The 15,841-nt window shown below is 39.5% G+C and overlaps 1 non-coding gene across 1 annotated transcript; it reads right to left on the reverse strand.

Moving 5' to 3' along the window:
- Positions 1-14,358: 14,358 nt before the first annotated feature.
- Positions 14,359-14,464, reverse strand: LOC126025163 (U6 spliceosomal RNA). The gene has a single exon (XR_007501208.1). It is a non-coding gene; the product is annotated as a U6 spliceosomal RNA (small nuclear RNA).
- Between the last annotated feature and the right edge of the window lie 1,377 nt (positions 14,465-15,841).

The following is a 15,841-nucleotide window of genomic DNA, read 5'->3' on the forward strand; positions in this document are numbered from 1 at the left end:
CTTTGTGAGGATCTCCAGGAGTAGCTCTGAACCCCTTGAGCACTGTTAGAACTTCCAGCACACAAAAATACAGCTTTGGAAGAATGTTTTAGAAACTGCCTATTTAGCTCATAGGAAGTATGAATCCATAGAATTGAGAGCTACCTCCAAACTTAGGTTCATCCTATGTAAACAAGTTTTTTTTTTTTTTTGCATCAAACTAAGTATAACAGTGTTAAGCTAAGAAATACCATCCTCCTCTTCCACTGGACACGTACACAGCCTCCTGAAGTGGGCTGCACAAGCCTTTCCCAGTGGATGTGAACAGACACCCCCAATGAACATGTATAAACACTCCCAGTGGACTGTACAGTCTTCTTGTAGACCAGCAGATTTCTCAAGGTAAAGGCCCTAAAAAAGTCTCCCATACTTTGGTCTAGAACTCTATGGCAAATGATTTCCCAAAGAAGTAAATTCAAATGTGGTAAAGTCCTTTCTTCAGTGATATTTACTGCTCTATTGTTTTTAAGACCAGGAAGTTAGAAGCAGTCTAACTGTCCAATGTTAAGAAAATAATTGCTCACAGTATAAGGCATCTAACTCTTTTCCTCCTTCCCTCACTTCCTCCCTTCTTCCCTCCATCTCTCGCTCTCTTTCAGTCTTTCTCTCTCTCTCTCTCTCACTCACACACACACACAAGACTCACACACATACACACAACTCACTTTTACAAATACAATTTCATTGGGTTGAGCACACACTTTGCAAACAAGGAGCTCTAGATTTTATTCCTTTTGATGTTCCCCTGAGCACTGTCAAGAGCAACCCTAAGCACTAAGTCAAAAGTAATTCTTTTCTTTTCTTTTCTTTTCTTTTTTGAGGGGCCACACCAGGTGATGCTCAGGAGTTACTCCTGGCTATGTGCTCAGAAATTGCTCCTGGCTTGGGGGGCCATATGAGACTCTAGGGAACCAGCGCATGCAAGGCAAATGCCCTACCACTTTACCATCACTCAGGCCTGGGGTAGTTCTTAAGGACCTCTGAGTTTGCCTAAAAATGAAAAAGAAACAAAAGTTTTCAACAGCAATTTAATTGAGAGAGTTTCTTAATGTTAGAGAAAAGGAAAAATCAGGGCTTAGACTTTGGTTGGAAAGTAGAGGACTCATGCATGTGTGAAGTCATGAGCCTTCATCCCTAGCATCAAAAGTAAGAAAAACAAACATACACAAAAAAGGATACAAACCCTGAAGTCATTAAGATTCAAATCCCAGAAACACAAATGATACTTATCACAACATTAGTTCTCAGTGCTCACTTTTCTATGGTCTTTGCATTTTTGGCAATGCATATATGTATGTAGCATCCTTGTAACCAAAAAAAAAATTGTGAAAATTGTTTGAAGAGAAGCAATATGCCTAGCAGGTCTGTGTAGCAGGGCTGGGAAGAGGTAGAGCCAGCAGCTTCTAAGAGTGAAAGTCAGGGCTGGAGTGACAGCATGGAGATAGGGCATTTGCCTTGAATGCAGAAGGTTGGTGGTTCAAATCCGGGCATCCCATATGGTCCCCCGAGCCTGCCAGGAACGATTTCTGAGCGCAGAGCCAGGAATAACCCTTGAGCGCTGCCAGGTCTGACCCAGAAAAACAAAAACAAACAAACAAACAAACAAACAAAAACAAAAGTGAAAGTCGATGGGTGAAAGGGGGCAATGCATGTCCCACTAGGAACCAGTTTCTGTGTTCTCTGTGTGACATTTAGAGCTTGGCAGCCTCGATAATGACCTAAAGTTGCTGTGAACTGAGTTGGAGATGCGATCTGATATAGTCTACTCTGCTCTCTAGGTCATATTTGAATGAATCTCTTTCTGCAGGGGTCAGGCTGCCTTGATTACCTGTTTGTAAATGTAGCTGTAGCCTGTCTTGCAAAAAAAAAAGAAAAGTGGGAAATCTCCTAATTTGTCACAGAGGCTTGTCCCGTGAAAGCATGAAAGACTGATGACATTTTAGAATGGAGACCTATCAGAGTAAGAGATGCTTAGCAAATGGCTAGGACTTGGCACCCTTAGGTTCTTGTGTTCTCCTGTCTCCAGGTATTTTGGATGACCACATTATATGGACTGAAGCCCCAGCTGATGAACACCTTCTAAGTATGTAGAATAGGGTCTCTTTTAGGCCTAGAAACTCTTCAACTATAATGATCCCATTCTCCCTTCATATTTACCAGTTTACTCATCTGAAATCTACTTGGCAAAGGTATCAAAGACGTATATAGCTCTTCTCTTTTCACAGAAGGCAAAACTAAACTTGCCAAGAAGACCTAGAGATCAAGAAGCATAACGTAACATGGGGTACCTTTGAGAGGTCAGATATCAAACCTAGGACAATGATATGTTTGTTCCTCTCTAATACTTTAGACTTGCAGAGAGTTACTTAAGTAAGCGGGGGGGGGGGGGAATCTTGCAAATAGTGACTGTTTCCAGGAAATGTCTTGTTCAACAGTGAGAGGTGAATGTCCTCAATGGCCAAGCCCCTCTAGGAGAACACCATTGCCCTAGGAAGGAAGGTATATGATTTCTGTTTGTAGACACCTCAGTGTGTCAAAGGACTGTGGCTCTGAGGTTAAGGTCACCTGCATAGTTTATAGTTTACTCCAGAACTCAACTGCTCTTCCTTCTCAAAACAGTGACAGTAGTGGGAGAGGGTAAGAGGGAGCATTGTTTCTTTGGTTTGAGATTCTAGAAATTTTAAAGAATTCCTTTGTTTTCTTAAAGTAAGCCATTTCCCCAATATCCTCATACATTTTGAAATATTTTCTAAGAAAAATCAATGTTTGACCATCAAAACAAATTTATGAGTCAGAAAGTCAAATCAGACCATTTCATGCTACAGAGAATTCTTCATTGCCAACCTCTATAATATTATCTCCAGAGAATCAAAACATTACACTTGAACAACCGAACAACCTGAGAGCCTAAGATGGGTTCTAGATGCCATTATCTTGCTTCTTAGAATGAAACTATTCTTTCAGCAAGATATATATATATATATATATATATATATATATATATATATATATATATATATATATATATATATAGTTATGAGGATTGTTTCTACTGCTTTAGGCCAGGACTACATCCAGTTGTTCTGGGTGATCAAACCCAGGTCTTTACGCATATAGAACATGTGCTTTATCACTTGAGCCATAATCCCAGCTTCCCAAATTTTTCAATTTTAAGCAGTGTGATTCAACTCAACTACAAATTATTCTAGACATGATTTGGTAAGTGATAATTTAATGTCTAAATTATCTCTCTGCCTGTTTTTATAAACAAACTCTGATTAGAACACAATCATGCTCACTCGTACAGATTGTCCTTGGTTGCTATGCACTATATGCTTGTGATGAGTAATTGCCGTATTGTTCACGAGCCAAAAATATTCACACTTGTCTCTATTACAAGAAAAAATGTTTGCAAACTTCTAGTTAGTACTGCTAGAAACTGGGGTAGTTGAGTTAGATCATGAAAAGTTGGGTGTAAGGCAATACATTCATAGGCCAGGGACCTATTTATATTTTTAGCCTATGCCACCACTTGGGAGCACACAGCAGGCAGCAAACTTATGGAACGTGTTAAATAGAACTCTCTTGTCATTGTCCTAAAACTGCTGCTTCTAAGCTCCAGTAAGTTCCTCCTTGGCAGCCACACCACCCCCTCCTTCACGCTTTCCTCTACCATCCCAGACTTCCATCACACCCTGTTTGTCCTTCCTCTCTCTAGACTTGACTGTGGTTGTTTTTTAAAAGTCTCTCCTCAAACAGAAGTCTTCCCCTCCCCTTGAGTGTTTTAATTGATCTTCTCTGGACCATGTCCAGGTTCACCGTGTCTCACAGGAGCCTTCAGGCAGCTCTGCACACTGAACAGCAGACTGAGTTCAGGCGAGGAGGGACATTCTAGCTGTGGCATTTAGGAGCAGAGGGCCAAACTCCTCAGTGGTCGCCTGGGTTTACATTCTGCCTCTTGAAATGTACTTAGCTGACCTGCAGCACCAGAAACTAGATCACCTCCAAAAACACTAAGGTGAATGCACAGGGTCAGTGATGAGTCACTGGTGAGATATGAGGCACAAAAGAGAACAACCTGCACAAATGCTCACTCCAGATACATAATTGGCTGCCACTGATTTCTGTATGGACTCCAGACCTAGTACCTGCACATACGTGTGTGCCTTACAATCACAGTCAACTTCTCATACCTATATTTGTATAGAAACAGATATTTTATCTGATATATATGTATTTAGATACATAAAATATATGTTAATATGTTACAATAACAAGACAAAACTCCAACTACATGTATTTGTGTTAGATATTATTTATACACACGTGTACAATGTACATAAACTCTATGTATCCATATACTACCTTATATTTGTAAGTACCTCATTGCTATAATTAAAGTTTTTATAAAGTTTTTCCTGTTTTCCTCCTAAGCACTGATCTTTATGTAGGAATTCAGCTTTTCCATCTTTATACACATGCAAGGCCGAGTATATCGTATGACTGATCAGACTGCTTAATAGAAAGGCTCCTGAAAACCACCACAAAGTGCAGAAAAAAATGAATTCCAACTATAGCTGTTCCTTGAGTATTTGTGAAACCATGTTTTAGGTTTGATTAGTGCTCAGAAGCCTTGTTTCAAAAGTGATCAACTAACACTTATGGAATAATTAACATTAACTCCACACCTTGGATAGAACATGTCCACTGCACCCCCTAAGTATCAAGTTACAGTCCATTAACCACTTGAATGGACAGCTGAGAGAAAAGAGATGGGTGAGAAGGTAACCTGGAGAGGCCTGAAACAGTTTCCCTTGAAGACAGCAACTTTATGCACTCTAACGTTTTGGAAAGAGGAAATATCCCAACATGCCTTGGCCTCTTCTCTGGATGTCCAGCATCTGGTGAGAATGATTGGACTGATTTCCCCTCAACCTTTCACCAGAGATGACCTTAAAAAGGGCTCATTCCTCCCTCAGCTGCCTGTTCCACCAGAGCAACAGATATTGGCCCTAAGAGGCATTTACCCTAGTCTGAGTCAACCTCAGATACAGACGGGATCATCATTTGACTGCTGAGAGGAGCCCAAAACATCTCCTTGCCTCAACCTGAATTTATCCTGACTTTCCCCAAGTGTTTTAAAAAGCAAAGTTCCAAAAGGCCTCTGCTCTCAGCTCCCATTACCCCTGAGCAGAGCCCTATCTCTAACAGGGATCATGCATTAATGACAGAGACAAGTCCTCAGGAAGATTAAAGGCCTTGTATAATTAAAAAGATAAGAGCTAGGCCTGGAAGAAGGAAATTGGGATTCAATTAACACAAGCGCTCTCCCCCCAGCGCTCCCCCGCTATCAAATGTTCCACTCAGAAGTGCCCTCTCTGCTTGCTGAGAGTGAAAGGCTGAAGGGCTCTTATTTATGGCCTGCTTGGAGTTGGGCCTGAGGCCTTCCTTGGCTGGGGAGTTTGTTTACTTTGAGCTGCAGAGGGGCCATGAGGTGGGGTGGCGGGGTAGCAACACAAATCCTGCAAGAGGAGGCTGTGAGGTGCTTTTGACTCTTTTTCTTTCCTCCTCTCCATTCCTCTGATCTTCTTGACAGGGCAAGAAAAATACTCAATAGAAGGTCTATTTCCTTCCTCCTTCAGCCTGAGGCTGACACAACAGGCTAAGGGTCACTGCTGAGAAAGCTCTGTGGGGTTATTTGTGTTGGGAAACCAACCCACTTCCCCCTTTCCGTCTTTCTCAGGTTTCTATGGAGGCAGAAGGAAGATAAGGTTGGGGAAACAGCTGCTCAAAGGGCTGGTGGGACCAAACTTATGGGGTGCCCAGCCTCAGGGCAGATCTTCCAGAGGGATCTGAAGCTGAGCAAAGAGTAGAGTGGACTGGTGTCCATACTACAAGGAGTCAGAAAAAAATGAATGTAGCTTAGTGGATTCCAGCAAATGGCTGAAACTGATATCAGGTCTGTGGGCACTGGTTACCAGGTATCTTTACTTGCAAACATTTTAGGTCATGGTTATCTAGTGAACATATGCTGCAGGACTTGCGGAATTATAGTAGGGAGCTCCATTTAGACAAATGGGCTGTGTTAGAAAGACTCTTGCTGCTGGATGTATAACTGATACTTCTGTGGCTTCTTTCCACTTTTCTTCACAGAAAATTATAAAATCTTCAGTCAGGACTTTCCCTCAAGAAGGCAAGCCCTTGACAGCATAGAAGATCCTCGAGTTGTATGCAAACAGGAAAGTCAGGTCCATGGGGCTAAGGAGGAAGGCCATGAGAAAATGACGCAAGACATCTGGAATTAAGAAGAAAGAAAACAACACAACAGCTGGAAGGAGGGGCAAAATGTGCAGATAAAGCATAATAATCAGGATATTAGATCTTGTTCCATGCCCAGTTAATCATCTGGAAACTCCATTCAAGGTTGTACATTAACCTCACTTAATATGCCACAGACACCTCAAGCTCAAGATGTTGAAAGCCAAACGCAACATTTTAACCAGCCAATGTCTTTTCCTTCATGATCTTATTCCAGGAATTTCCTGCCTTGCTTAGAACTTCTTTTGAGTTTTCATTATTCAGTTCACACCATGGAAGAAACAATGCCAATTATGTCTCCCTCGATGTCAATGGAGTCAAACATATTTAGGAAAATATAAAATTCAAAGCAGATTGTCAAAGCTGGAGACCTTGATTCTTCTCTTGCTGACTGCCCCAGTCAGTTGCCTCCTTACTGGCTCTCAGAGCAGGGACTCTATCAAACATGAAATGAGGAGGTAATGGGACTGTGTAAACTGGAGCTCGCTGCACCTGTGTCTGCTTGGCAAACCAGTGGAGCCCGGCATGATAAGAGAGCAGCTCCAAAGACCACTCGCACGAGGAGGGCAGAACCATTTCCACAGAGCCCCACTGAAGTCTGAAATGGGATTTTTAATATGGAACAAGGGGTTGACAATGATCACAGGAATTTTCAGCAGATGGGCAAGGAGAGCACCTGCATAGTAAGCTTGAGGAAGAGAAATTGGAAGCAATGTGGTTACAGAGTGAAGACCTTAGAGACAAACAGCTATAGCTTTCATTTCCCAAAGGACCTGTCCCATCTTAGATGGGATTTGGAGTCAGCCTCTAAGATGATCTGGAAATTACACCCTTCCAGACAGCTGGTGATTGATGTGTATACATAGTAGGAGAGTGCAGAAATCATGATTTGTGACTTCTGAGCCTAGATCATAAAGCATATTCTGACTTCTGCCTTGGATCACTCAGTGCCAGAAGAAAGCTTCTATGTGATGAGCCAGCCAACCACTCCTCTGAAGTGGCACAAGTGAGAAAGAGTTGCAACTTCCTGCCACTAGACAGCAAGAAATTGAGGTCTCCTTCCAGCAACCACATGAGTTCACATTCTTAGAAACAGATTATTTCACCTCTGTCAAGACTTCAGATGATGTAAGGCCCAACCAATACCCAGAAAGACTGATTCAAAACCTACCACTTATGCCATGTTCATATTTTTGACCTAAAAAGAGTATAAGATAATAAATGTTCATTGAATAAACTAAGTTTATGAGTTACTTATTACATAGCAGTAGATAACCAATACAAATGTTATAAAAAACTAAAATATGTTCTGTATTTTCACTATACATTGACAGTCATGATCTCAATTTACTATACTTATTGGTTCAAAGAAAGGGAGGCTGTAGCTTGAATAGTTTAAGTAACATTTTCACATCATGTATAGTGGCAGGAAGAAAAGCCAAGATTTCTCACTGCCAAAATTTTCTCTGCACAAATCCAGCTGCTGAAATCACATTATGTGAACATCTGCAAACTTAGCCATCATCTGTTTTGTTCTGCAATAACTTCTTCCTTTATGGTTACTCTAGGTATAAAATGGAATAGCACCAGAGATAGATTAAAGAGTCACCTCAACTTTAACACCACCTGCTAAGCTAGCCTGAATATGCCTAGCTATCACTCAACAAGCCTCAATTGAGTGCCTGCCTATGACAAGTGTCAAAGAAGCCACATCTACAGGATGCATTTCCTAGAGGCACAGTTCAATAGAGAGCCAGAGGGTGAAAAAAAAGAGAAAAGAAAAAATAAGAAAGCTATAACATTTGAGCTTGAAATGTCACAGGGAGCCAAGGAAGTTGTCTGATGGATTGCCCTGTCATCTCCAAGCCAAAAGAAAAAAATTTCAGATCCATCAATTTGTTCCTGCCCTTTTAATCCAAACAATATTTTACAACATCATAACATAAAGAAATTATTTTCTTAGACATTCAGCTCTGTGTGTAGATTGCTGAGCACTTAACCAGAAAGCAGCTAGTGAGAACTGTAGGTTGTTCAAATGTCTACACATCTCATTGATCCAGATTATGTGTAATAATACACCATAGCATATATGAGAGCATACAGGGTTCAACTTCTCATTCATGGAAAACCCACTCTTTACATAATTGTTTTAGTCAAAGAAATGGAGAAATTTCCAGTACATACATACCCCATCATTCCCACTCAAGTACCACTCCTGCTCTGGACCTGATCCTCTTTCTGACCATCTCTCTGGTCAGTGACATGTTTCATTCATTGTCTCCTAAAGCCATACACCAAATTCCACTATCTGCCCTTGTATCAAATGCTTGACTCAACCTCAAATTCTTTTGGGGTATATTAGTCATTACTTAGTAGACTAAAGAAATACTTATCCTGAGACAAGAAAATTATTGACAGGATGAGGTATATGATACAAAAAGAAGAAAAGCAGTTGAGGGTGATTTCATAGCAACAGCTTCCAAGTGAAATGTGATTTTTTTTTTTAGGATTACTTGACAAATTGCAGATAAGCCTCCTGTTTCTCCAGCTTTTAACTTACAGAACTTCTGGTTCCTCCACGAAATTTCTACTGAAGTGCCAGTCAGTGTGCCCCTTTATTTCCCCATTATATTTGATTTCTTTATCTCAGGGATCTTCCTTCTATTTGAGTTACCCATGTGTATATCTACATCTCCCATTAGATCATAAAGTCATCATTGAGCATGACTTGGTCTATATCACTTTACAATGTCTAATAGAGAATATAAAGAAACTTTATTACAATGACTAGCATTATCTATCCTCATTTTACAGAGGGTGTCATGAGGGCACAGATGAGATAGCTTGCTCAGGGTCCTAGAGATAACAAGTGACCGGGACAAAAAAGATGGTATAGCACTTTATCAATCCAGATTTGATCCTCAGCACCCCCAGCATAGATTAATCCCTGAGTGCAGAGACAAGAGTAAGCCCTGAGTACCACAGTAAGTCCTTGCCATCCCCTCCAAAAATATAAGAAGTGGTGGGATTGGAATTTGAATCCATGTCAGCTAAATGAGAGACTGAATTTTAATACCATGATCTAATTGAAAGATATTGCTTGCCAGTGATTTTATATCTATCTGTCTGTAATTTATAATTCTATTTTCTGTAGGAATCCAAGTCAATATATAAAACTCTCTTCATAACCTTTCAAATGTTTTAAAAGAAAAAATGATATATTTTCTTTACCTTGTATGATAAAATACATGCATTCTCTCAAATGTTCTATTAGATGCACCCTTCCACCCTTCCTTGTTTTCTCAAACTCTTCACCCTCTCTGCACTGTTCTGGAGTACATAATATTCGTATAATAAGTGAAACCTAAAGTCTAAATTGGACAGGGGTTAAAGTGATTGCCTGGCATGTGACTGACACCAGTTAGATCTCAGGCACCAAGGAATCACCCAGCACAAAACAGAAAATAGCCCCCAAGCATTACCACTGGGAATTGCCCCAAAGTTCCCATTAGAGTAAGAGAGACAGAGAGACAGAGACAGAGAGACAGAGAAACCTAAAAGTAAATACATTTTCTTGATGTGATTCAGTCAGCATGAAGAGAGTTTATAGAAGCAATATGAGACTTTGTAATGAGATTAAGAAAGGTAAGAACTGAGAAGATTGAGAATCTGGTACTTTGTAAAGAGGAGAGAAAAAAATGCAGGGTTTACAGTTATAGAAGCAAAGGGGCTATATATTGCCCTATGTTACAAAAAGAAGAAAAGAGAACAGTGGCTCATGGGAAGTAGAATAGGCAGCAAGGGTCAAGTACAAGTTTGTGATAAGGAGATGAATGCACTGTGTCTTTGAAGGAAGAGGAAAGAATGAAAGACAAGGGAAAAGCTGAATCTGTTGGGACCAGTGTAAAATAAAGGGAAAAGAGAGAGAGAGAACTGAAAGTTTGCTAACATTCACATAGGGCTAGATGGTATGCCAAGTTTCCAAATTTATTATTACTGATTTGTAAACAAGTCATGAGAGGTAACTTTCCAATTCATGAGTTAATGTAAAGAAAATAAGACTCCAAGAAGGAAGTAACTTTCCCAAAGCCTGAAAAGCACAAGACTTTGTGACTAACTAGTCACTTTTTTATGATGCTATGACATGCACAATCTACCCAGAGAGGTCACTAAAATATGACTGAAGGTCATATCCTAATAAGGTTGTTGAGAGAGATCAGAGGCTGAAGGGAATTGAGAAAATTAAGCATATGATTGTAGAAAAGGTTCGATGAGAAATGACTAGAATATTGGTCTGGCAACTTCAAAAGCTAAAGGGAGAAAGAGGCTGAAGATTACATTGATCCACAGGAGCCCAGCTCCAATAATTTCCTTTCTCCTGAGAAATAATTCAACCATTAATTTCACTATTACACTAAGCTTAGTGAGCACTACTAAGTTAAAGAACCAGTAGGTAACTCAGAACAAGATTTTTCTGTGGCTTCAAAACAGAATAGAAGATATAAACTGTTCATAAATCAAGTCAGTGGTCATGCATGGCAGAGTGTGACCAAAAACTAAAGTATCTAATAGGAAATGAAGGGGATCCCATGGAAATAAATGGTTTGAAAAAGCTGTTCTGGAGTATTTAGCCCAGACATCTACACATGCTTTAACATGGTGAAAAAAAACATCTACAGAAACTTCTAATCCTTGATACTAATAAAATTAAGGTATGTTACCAAGAGGGTTGGAAAAACATCCTTCCTAAAGGGCTAGAAAAGGAAGCCTAATGTTGAGAAAGGGCACATCAAAAGTCCACAAAGCAATAAAATTCTCTATGCAAAACCAGGTCAAAACTACTAGAATAAGATTCTGGCAGCTTAGGCTAGGATCCTGGCAATAAAGATGAGATTCCATGAAAAAAAAAAAAAAAAACGGATAAAATTTGAGTCTCGAATATGGGAGAATGAAAAAAGATAGGAGAGCTCAAGGAGGTAACTTTGATGGGTAAATAAAAATGGGAAGGGTGTTAATTCACAAAAGCAGATGAGTTTAGAGAACACATGACACTACAGTGAAATTGCAGGTTTCTGGAGGTTAAGAATAAAGTTTATGGATATAACTGTGTCTAAGTAACTGATATTCAGTTTAGCTACCAAAAAAGAGACATAGAACTCCTTAAGTATGGATTGCAAGGGATAGAAGTGGAAAATAGCTGCGTTTTGTGTTCACTCCACAGAGAAAATGAGCCATAGAACCAAAATGAGAGGAAGAAACAGCTTAAATGAAATGGAGATAGTAGGAAATGATACTGAAGAAAGATGCTAAAGGCAGTGAAAGTAAAAGACATAGGAAGATCCTTGGGTGCAGGGCCCAGTGACTAAAATTGGAGATTGAAAAGTATAATATTTTTGTGGTTGTGAAGGGTAGTTTATAGTAGTTAGACTCAGACTTGGTATGGAAGTCTACACAAGAAAGTATTTTGAATTATTATTCCAGTAAAAAATAATTTTCTTCAGAAGGAGAATTCTAAACCATTCTAAATTTCTCCAAATTTTCTAAAGAATTATAAAGGCAATTATGAAGAAAATTATCGGAAATTCTGTTTTCTTTGAGGAAACTGCCAAATACCCTTTGATCTTAGACTGTTGCTCACTGATGCTGTTAAGTACACAAAGACCCAAGCTATACCTCTGGAGTTACTAAAACAGAGCCTGTATCTTTCTGGTGCCATCTTAACTTACCTAGAGAGTCTCACTATTTTCTTAAAACCAGTGTATCTGTGGAGGTGTCATTGTAATGTTACAGAAAACACATGAGGAAAAATAATTAGAAAATAATTTCCATATGTTCAAATATTATTTTAGTGGAAAATTGTTTGAAACTCTAAGAGCTGAAAATATGATTACAAATATGTTTGTAGTTGGGTTTCATTTATAAATAATGAACACCCCCCCCTTCACCAGTGCAACCTTCCCACCACCAATGCCCCCCATCTTCCTCCTCCTCCACCCCTTGCCTATATTTGAGACAGGCATACTACTTCTCTCACCCACTATCATTGTCATGATAGTTGTTAGTGTAGTTATTACTCAAAACTCTTTGAGGTAAGCTTCGTATCATGGTCCGTCCTCCCAGCTCTCATCTCTATTGTCTTTAAGTGTTATAGCAATAATGTCTTTTGTTTTTCTTAAAACCCATAGATGAGTGAGACTATTCTGTGTCTATTTTTCTCCTTCTGACTTTTTTTACTCAGCATAAGAGTTTCCATGTCCATTCGTGTATAGGAAAATTTCATGACTTCATTTTTCCTGATGGCTGCATAGTATTCCATTGTGTATATTTGCCACAGTTTCTCTAGCCATTCATCTGTTGTTGGGCATCTGGATTGTTTCCAAATTCTGGCTGTTGTTAATAACACTGCAATGAATATAGGTGTGCAGAAGGCATTTTTGTATTGTTTTAAGTTCCTACGGCATATCCCTATGAGTGCCAAAAGACACATGAAAAAAATGCTCCACATCAGTAATCATCAGGGAGATGCAAATCAAAACAACAATGAGGTACCATCTCATGCCTCAAAGACTGGCACATATCACAAAGAATAAGAACAAACAGTGCTGGCAGGGGTGTGGCGAGAAAGGAACTCTCATTCACTGCTGGTGAGAATGCCATCTAGTCCAGCCTTTATAGAAAACAATATAGAGATTCCTCAAAAAACTGGAAATTGAGCTTCCATATAATGCTTTAAATGTTGGCTCAGTGACAATGTCTTCTAAATCCCAAATCAACTTAACCCCAAAAACTTAGTTTTTGGGTTGCTAACCATCTCATTTACCTGATCTGTGAGCTTAAAACTGATTCAGTTTCCCAAAACCAACATCCCCAAAAATCAACTAAAATACACATTTTAATTTTTAACTATTGTTTAAATCATTATATTTTATGTACATTGAATTTTTAATAATATCTTTATTTAAACACCAAACATGACTGTATTTGGGTTTCAGTCACAAAAAGAACACCCCCTTCACCAGTGCAACATTCCCACTACCAATGCCCCCATCTTCCTCCTCTGACACCCTCTGCCTGTATTCAAGACAGGCATTCTACTTCTCTCACTAACGTTGTCCTGGTAGTCATTAGTGTATTATTTCTCTAACTGCACTCACCCCTCATTGAGGTGAGCTTCATGTCATGAGCCAGTCCTTCCGGCCCTCATCTCTGGGCATTATTACAATAATGTCTTTTTTTCTTAAAATCTATAGATGAGTGAGATTATTCTATGCCTCTTTCTCTTTCTCTGACTTATTTTACTCAGTGTAATAGTTTCCATGTCCATCCATGTATAGAAAAATGTCATGACTTCATCTCTCCTGATGGCTGATTAATATTCCTTTGTGTATATATACCACTGTTTCTTTAACCATTCATCTATTGAAGGACATCTAATTTGATTACAGAGTCTGGCTATTGTGAATAGTGTTGTGATGAATGTAGGTGTGAGGAAGGGATTTTTGTACTGCATTTTTGTGTTTCTAAGGTATATCCCTAGTAGTGGTATAGCTAGCTGCTAGGTCATATGGGAGCTCAATTTCCAGTTTTTTTGAGGAATCTCCATATTGTTTTCCATAAGGGCTGGACTAGACAGCATTCCCACTAGCAGTGAATGAGAGTTCCTTTCTCCTCACATCTCTGCAAGCACTGATTGTTCTTGTTCTTTGTGGTGCGTTTTGGTCCCTGTGGCTTGAGATGGTACCTCATTGTTGTTTTTATTTGCATCTCCCTGATAATTAGTAATATGAAACATTTTTATGTGTATTTTTGGTGATTTGTAGTTCTTCTTTGAGAAATTGTTCATTTCTTCTTCCCATTTTTGATGGGATTATATGTTTTTCTTGTTAAGTTCTACCAGTAACTTGTATATCTTAGATATTAATTAACCCCTTGTCTGATGGGTATTGGATGAATAGTTTCTCTCATTTTGTGGGTGGCTTTGTTTTTGTTGTTTTGTTGTTTTTAAATATGGAATGCTTCACAAATTTGCATGTCACCTTGCACAGGGGCCATGCTAATCTTCTCTGTATAGTTTCAATTTTAGTATATGTGCTGCTGAAGCGAGCACTGTGGGTGGCTTTTGTATCCTAGGCACTATTTTGTTTGAGTTGCAGAAGCTTCTCAGCCTAATATAGTCTTACCTGTTTATCTCTGTTTCTGTACATTGAATTTTTATCTAATATATATTTAAAAACATTTTGTCCAGGGGCACAGCAGTAGGGCATTTGCCTTGCATGCGGCTGACCTAGGACAGACCACGGCTCAATCCCCTGGTGTCCCATATGGTCCCCCAAACCAGGAGCAGTTTCTGAGAAAAGAGCCAGGAGTAACCCCTGAGTGTCAGTGGGTGTGGCCCATAAGACCAAAAAATGTTTTGTCCATTTATATTGAAGTATTACCTTGTGGTGATACAAGAATAAAATAGGATAGGGGTTAGAAAGAGACAGTGTAGCTGGAGGATTGCTGTCCTTGCTTGCAGGGTCCCCAGAGACATTGCCAGGTGTAGTGCTCCCCACACCCAAAGAATAAAATAATCCTATGAGCTAAATAGACTGAAACCTAAGTGCTTTCTTTTTCCCTTTCTTTATATCTTCTCCCATTCTTTTGTCCACACTTTGCAGTGCTCAGGACTTACTCTTGACTCTTTTCGGGGATCACTTCTAAGGACCATATGGGGGTTCAAACCTGAATGAGCTGTATGAAAAGCAAACACCCTACCAGCTGTACTATCTCTCCTGCTATATCTTCCTTTAAGTTAGACTCTAGAGCCTAGAGTTTAAGCATTTGGTGACGACTTTACCCTTGTGCTGTTTTTCTCCTCTGTCATTCTTTTTTTTTTATCATTATCTTTTTTTTATTTAAACACCTTGATTACATACATGATTGTGTTTGGGTTTCAGTCATGTAAAGAACACCACCCATCACCAGTGCAACATTCCCATCACCAATGTCCCAAGTCTCCCTCCTCCCCACCCAACCCCTGCCTGTACTCTAAACAGGCTCTCAATTTCCCTCATACATTCTAATTATTAGGACAGTTCAAAATGTAGTTATTTCTCTAACTAAACTCATCACTCTTTGTGGTGAGCTTCCTGAGGTGAGCTGGAACTTCCAGCTCTTTTCTCTTTTGTGTCTGAAAATTATTATTGCAAGAATGTCTTTCATTTTTCTTAAAACCCATAGATGAGTGAGACCATTCTGCGTTTCTCTCTCTCTCTCTCTCTCTCTCTGACTTATTTCACTCAGCATAATAGATTCCGTGTACATCCATGTATAGGAAAATGTCATGACTTCATCTCTCCTGACAGCTGCATAATATTCCATTGTGTATATGTACCACAGTTTCTTTAACCATTCGTCTGTTGAAGGGCATCTTGGTTGTTTCCTCCAAAAACTGGAAATCGAGCTCCCATACGATCCAGCTATACCACTCCTAGAAATATAC

Source organism: Suncus etruscus, chromosome 12 (assembly GCF_024139225.1).
Source record: "Suncus etruscus isolate mSunEtr1 chromosome 12, mSunEtr1.pri.cur, whole genome shotgun sequence".
NCBI classification, from domain to species: Eukaryota; Metazoa; Chordata; class Mammalia; order Eulipotyphla; family Soricidae; genus Suncus; species Suncus etruscus.